The sequence below is a fragment of the Larimichthys crocea genome, chromosome IV (assembly GCF_000972845.2).
Source record: "Larimichthys crocea isolate SSNF chromosome IV, L_crocea_2.0, whole genome shotgun sequence".
NCBI classification, from domain to species: Eukaryota; Metazoa; Chordata; class Actinopteri; family Sciaenidae; genus Larimichthys; species Larimichthys crocea.
In genome coordinates, this window is record NC_040014.1 from 6,061,786 (window position 1) to 6,069,125 (window position 7,340).

Here is a 7,340-nt window from a genome sequence, read left to right on the forward strand (position 1 = left end):
AAGAGCATCATAAAGTCTAACATACATCATAATTCACTGCCATATATATTGAAATAAAGTGTGTGTTTTAGACAAGTAAAATAGAGAAAAGTATCCACACACTCAAATGTGTGAGATTACGTGTGTTTGTGTGGCTAAACATCAAGGGAGTTGTAGTTTTAGGTTTGTTGGACGACAATTTAAACACAACCAGCAGACACGAGACACAATAACTGCAATTTAAAGGTTAGGCCTGTGAAATGGAAGTCTATCATTCGCTCTCCTGTTAGCTCCAGCTACTTACTGCAGCTATCTTTGTCTGTCTGTTGTTCAGTGCTGAGCAGGAAGCATGCAGTGATTTTATCAGAGCTTTAAGCTGAAAACAAAACTGAAGAGAGTGGCGAGAGTAAACACGAACATTGCAGGAGATCAAATTCATGACGGAATACTTACAAAGTATTCATTCATTCTTACAGCCGAAGCACCTTTCATGCGTGCTGCTGTATGTTTGTACATAAGAGGCCAGTTGTAAGTCAAACCCTCTGAAACTTTTATTCCCTCATCTTGTATCTTTGCAGTCTTGCTAATTGGTTCTTGGATTCGTCAAGCTAATTAATGATATGCAGATGAGGCTTGATTGGTTTGAGTATGGCGTGGAACTTGCACCATGGAGTGAGACTGGGAGACCCCCCTCTTTGCTTATCAAGATATGGAGATAATTGCAATTAAAGTCATTTGCATGCGTTAATGAATTTGTCTTATGCTTGTCATGATCACAGACATGCAGTAAATAATTGATTTCCTATCAGCACCGAGCATGTCAAAGTGCCTTTGTCATGACTGTGAAGTCAAAAGACTGTAAGCTGCTAACTGCTTTAGAACATATAGTATATATATGAAGGTTTGGCTGCATATGAAAAGTATTCATGCACATGCAGCTCTCACACACTGACTGGGTAAATTATGATAGATGACTGCATGACAAACATTTGAAAGGGCCTCCATCTGGGGTCCACTGATCCAGCCTCTGATCAGAAACAAGCCTGATCAAAACAGTAATGTTTCACATGATGGAATTTAAATTTAGTAACAACCTGTCTGTGGTTTTGATATCTCAGATGCTCCATTTTAAGATACTCACTCAGTGACCACTTTATTCCTAACACCTGCTCATTAACACTCCTCCACGCTGAATCATGTGTCTGCAACTCAACACTTCCAGGCTGCAGACACTCCGAGCACAAAGAGAGGGTAGTGAGTGTTGGTGCCAGATGTGCTGCTTCCTGCATCAGCAAAAAAAACTGCTGCCCTCCTGAGTTTTTTCTTTTTACATTTTCATATTGTGTGTACAGAGTTTACAACGATGTAATGAATACAACAAACAGCAGCAGCACAGCTGTTGGTGAACGCAACTCACAAATGAGAGACGGCAGATCCAACCTAGCCAAATAGTATTTTTAGCCATAACAAGCTAACAGCATGGCTCCACACACACCATAACTCAAACCCAGCCTGAGGTTTACTCTTCTTAGCTTAGCTGTCCATAGAAGCTGCTGCCCACTTACCCAGCTCTGGTTCTGGCACACCAACTCCACTTCACATCAGTCTTCTAGGTCCTGGTCCTTTTGTATCCATGTTATCTTCACCCTCTCGTGTGTGATGTGTCACTGCCTTAACTCATGATAAATTAACTCTTTTCCCTGAAACCTCAAAAAACGAATGAGTGGATCTTACTGGGCTTCCTTGATGCTGGCATACGGTGAACACTCCAATGTGAATGCTCTGTCAGGACCCAGCACCAGCCATTGTGTATCTATGTTGTTAATGAAATCCAAAAGTGTCTTCTCATATACTAAGGAGACGTTGGTTCCTCCTCTTGTCTCGGTTCTCCAAATAATCTGTTTTAGATTCAAAATAAGTGATTCACTTGGTGGCCGACTCGAGTGCAGCTTACGGTGTGTGCTTTTTGCATCATGTATGTGACATTCAGCTTCTTCCATATGTGTTGCATTAGAGGAAACGTTGCACTTCACCTCAGACACGTTGCGCTCCAATGCAGCCGTTGAGTTTGCCATGCCAATCAAACGGGTGACAATATTCCGAAATCTGATGACTGACTTCAGATTGCCTAATTATTAAGCTACATTAGCCATGTGGTTACCGTTAGTTTCCATGTTGCTCGGTGCATTTGGCAGAGTTGTTTCACCAGTTCTTGTACTAGGTTGCACCATCAATTAAAAACATGACACTGTTTGGTTGCAGTAGGTTTTGACATATCAATGCCAAGTTTTTACCGAAAAAGTTGGCAGTATGTAAGGGATTTGGAAGAAGCTGCCGTTTTGGTCTTGTCCCTGATTCAGTCATAATTGCTGCTTCTACCTTGTCACTAAAGGCTTGTTTCTGCTTCAAAATGTCTTGATTTCACTCTTCATGGTTATATTTGACAGATTATATTTGACAGTGCTTATTAACAGTGTAGTGACCCACTCAAACAAAATCTTGGTATTGTAGTTTGGCCAGTCAGGGTCAAAATTCAAGTTCAAGTTCTTTTAAAGAACTGGAGGAATCTTTGCCACATCGACCTCTTCTTTGGATTTTTCCAGGCCTCCTGCATCTGCTTCTCCAGGTTCACCAGTGTGGATATTATCTAATTTCTCTGGTCCAGGAGCCCATGTAGGTACAGATCAGGCGTTTGAAAAGTCTGTTGGGTCTTTTCAAAGTAGACCTCCCTGTCCTTACTGGTTTTTACATCAACAGCCTGTGGTAATAACCAAACTATCCACACCTGGTGGAATAGGGTAAGAGTTTGTGGCAGACTGCTCACTAGTTTGGAGAAATAAAGAAGCATATCATCTGCATATAGTGATTCCTCATGATCAGAATTCTTCCTCCATATACCTTTAATTAAAAATATCATCACATAGTGCAATTGCCAGTGGCTCAATAGCTAAAGCAAATAGGAGAGGAGATAAAGGGCAGCCTTGCCTGGTTCCACAAAAGAGTGAAAAGAAGGAGAATGGTAGAAAAGTTACAGACTGCAATGACTCGACAATTACTGGATAGATTAACGTGAAATTTGGTTTTGGTTTAATTGTTGATGTGATTGGGTTAGCATTGTTACATGGTGCTTGTACAGTGTTCGTTAGTATGTGCCCTCTTGATCAGCCCGGCCTTCAGTGGAGGAGAAAAAGTAGACTTTAATGCAACTGGTACATGCTTTATTGCTCTGGTAGTATTTTCTAGATGGCACAGTGAGCTGGCTGCTGTCCTTGATTACTTAAATATTGTGTTAACCTTCATTCCAGTCATTTCTGCTTTTACAGTCTCCTGCAGCAACCTGCATTCGTATGCAGTCATTTTACCAATGATGTGACACTGTGTTCCTGAGTGAATCTGTGAATCTATTAAATAACTGTCAACAAATGATTGACTGATAAATCAAATGAATAGGACTGTGATTGCCTGAGGTTGTTTCTGTGTCAGTTTGAGAACTGAGCTCACTATTCTCTACTCTGTTATATTTGTGTGTCAGTGACAACTCACAGTAAGTTCATATTTTCTAAGTTTATCACAAGAAGGTGGCCCTCAAACGTCTAACAAACATATAGGCACATTTAATGGTGCTAAAGTCAACAATTATACCAAAGACATGATGGGCAACCAGCAAACAATGTAGCTATAGGTTCATCATAATAATGGTACATCCATTAATAAACTCCAGGTAATTTTTACATCTAATGATGCAACGATGACCACTAGAATGAAACATCTGATCAATGATAATTCTGAGTTTGGAATCTAATTGACACACTACATCAACTTCTGCAGTGCCTTGTGGGATAGAATTCTCTATCTAAATTTGAGCTCCTTAAATGGGATGGCCTTTTGGATTTTAAAGGAAGCACAGCCTGAAAATGGAGAAGGGTCTGATTGCAGAGGTCACGCCAAGTCCATGAAGAATGGACAGCGTATGCGTGATGTCACCCGTCCTGCTTATTCGCCTACCGGCTAATCTAAAAATGAGGCGTGGATCATCGGCAAACCAATTGATGCCTGGTTGCTGTCTGGAATGGCACCCACCTGTCAATCAAAGTGGCTAACTTTAAGCTTTAATATCTTTTGAAAAGGTGAGTTCTGTAAAAAAACACCATCAGTACAGTTGTCATGAACAGGGAAATTAGCTATAGAGACCAAAACTCAAGTGGACATTTGAGGAACTGCAGTTTTTAGCACTTCCACATAGGCTTAATTTCTCAGCCACTGAGGTTGTCGCTTGCTGACTACAAGCTAGTTCAACTTGTGCAATGCATTGTGGGATAGAATTCCCTAATTCCATCTAAATTAGAGGAAGCACAGCCTGAGAATGGAGAAGGGTCTGACTGCAGAGTCTGACGCCTGGGCACTTTATAAGTTTAAGCCATTGTGAAGAGTTCTCCAAGTGTGAGGTGGATCATGGCTGTAGGTCCCAGGAGTGAACTATCACCACAAAAGTATAGAAGCAAATGTGACTCTGTGTCACTCTGCATATTTACATCCCTTTATTGTGTTGTTGTGATTTGGAGTTTCTTAAATATTGTTAGATAAAGTTCTTTGGGGGAAAAGCAGTGATAAATATTCATGTTTATAGCCGTGAGATCTGCAGTTGGGCTTTCTTGCTGAAATGGGTCACATCTTCTAACTATTAAAGTTGCCTTCTCTCCTGAAGGTCAGCAGATAATGGAGGTCGTAGGATTCCATGAGCTTTAAAAGAGACTCTACCCCTTTTCTGTTGTTGAAAAATAGTGTATGAGAGATGTAGACATTGCTGATGATTTGATCTAATGATGAAAGATCAGAGCCCCTCCACCCATCCGTTACTCTGATATGACATGCATATGTGGAGAACTTGAGTGTGTAAAATCGGAATCTGAAGCAGAGATGTTTTCTGAAATGTGGGGGGGGGGCGATAGTAATTTCATCCAATCAGAATACTTTGAATAATTAAACTGATCAACTTAATTAGCTCAATTAAGTTGATTTGACCACGGAACATTGCCATATGGCGCAAGGAAACAAAAGAGGGGGGAACTAATTAAAAGTAAAATAATGAGGATTTTAATTAACTGGTTCCCCAGACGTCAGCAAGCGGGGATGTGGAGTTGTAATTAAAAAGTCCTGTAGTGCTGGCAACATTCTCTCCCTCTCTGTTTTAATAACGGCAAGGGCTCCATCCATCTAATTAAATCTGTAAATGAATTAGCAACATTGAGGGTCCCTGCTTGAGTTTTACACCCCACCTTCCACAGCAAACCTTCTAGATAGTTCTCATAATTTTGTAATAATAGGAAGGAAAAGAAAAAGAGGCACAAGATGAATGGAATCATTTCTGCTCTAACAAAAGCACTGCTGAGTCAACAATGTGCTGCAAATGTTTCCTCCATACTCTACATCTTTGATTTCATCTGTGGGAAAACGTGATGTGCTTATATGATTCCCTTTTAGCAACAAGTCTCCACAAACCAGCAGCTCCGATAAGAATGGTATTGTTTGTATCCTTGCATGTGCACTTTGTGCGTACCTGGAGGATTTGGGATGGAAAACAATCGATTCACACAAGATTTATGTACGTTATTAATAACATTACAGTTTCTCCCTCTATGATAATGGAACAAAAAGGCAGAACTGCGACACAACAGCACCATGGAGTCATCTACAGCAGGAATCCCCACAGGTTCTATCCCAGAGGGGATGAGGAAAGAGTAGCTCAGCTAAAAATAAATATTCACATGCAGTATTGAGTCAACTGTAACGCAGCGTGTGAAAACTATAGCAAGCAAACAGAGAAGTCTGAACAGTTAGCTGCAGGTAATTTTTTCACTTCACTTTTCACTTTGTCCTAAAAAAACCCTCAAAAATCAAGTACATCATTGTCATGAAAATATCTTGAATATCTGCTGGAGCTAACCTCTTTCAGCCCAGCTCGGCATCTGTCCTTCAGCCTTTAATTTCACCAAGCTCTCACCAACCACTAAAAGTCAGATTTACTCTTGTCCGATGACTTCCTGCTTGCTCACTCTCTTCTTTTCTCTTCTTAGCTTCCTCCGTCAACGTCCTCTTCGGTCTCCCGCTGGTCTCATTATGTCCACAGAGGCTGTTGGGTTCAGTTACATTGCCTGCTCTGGTGCCAGTTCTACCATTATTCTCCATCAGCATTGCCCCATGACATGAAAACCTCCTCTTCCTTGTTGATCCAGTGGTACAAATACTAACACTCACCTGGTGCTCTGAGCTAACAGTTCTGTCAGCCTGGCTAACAAACTGTGCTAACATTAGCTAACAGCAGCTACAGTTGGCAACAGATTACTTCACTGTCCATCAGGAAACTCTGTAAATCACAGAGTTGAGGCGGAGGAGCCGGAGGGAAAACCAAAAAAATATTTTCTCCATCAAATATGATCTCGGAGCCCAAAGTTACATAGTGTGAGAACAGACGTACAAATGACAGAGACACCATTCACCTGATTACAAGTCAGTGTAGCATTAACAGGATTTAAAATCTTTTATGATAGAAAAAATGTTGCTTTATAAAATAAGTACAAAGCAAAGAAAATACACTTATGTTTATCCACCCCTCTATCATATATGACAAGAGATTACAAAGCCAGGAATTAGATAAAAGTGGAGTCTGTGATTTACACTGAAATTATTATGAGCAATCAAAGAACGTAACAAAACTGGGTTTAGTCCGCTCGTACAGCTAGTCCTTTCAGTTGTCAGGATTATGAGTATCTGTATATGTATACAGTATAGAAGATCTTTGGTGATGAAAATATGTTTTAGATTAAGAGCCTCACATGAAAAGATGGAATTTACTGGAAGGCGTCATCCCACTGAAAGAGTGTGAAAAGGCCAAAGCACAGGAATTGGCCTGTGCTTTGTGCAACCTCATCTTCTGGATTTCAGTAGTATTATCTGTTGCAGTCATGATTCAGTCACTCACATTCTGTATAAAATGGGACCTTTGTGAGATCTTGTTATGAAAATATAGAGACTATAATTACACCCAGGCACCTGAATGACCTCAAAGAGAAAGTGAGATATACTGTATGCACCTTTAACACAGAGAAGCTTAAACCAAAAACCAAAATTCAAAGATATTGAAGAAACTTCAATCTGAGGGACCATCAAGTCTTCACACCTCCGACGGCACAGATCAGCACGGTTAGAAGAAACTAATGTTGACTGTTAGATGGTTAGTACCAACAGCCTTGCAATGTGAAAACTGTCAGAGTCATCTATCCACATAATCTCACCTCCTAGATTTAGCCATGCTAGTGTTGTTGCTTTAGGTACGGCAATGTTGGTCTGCTGATCAGTTTATC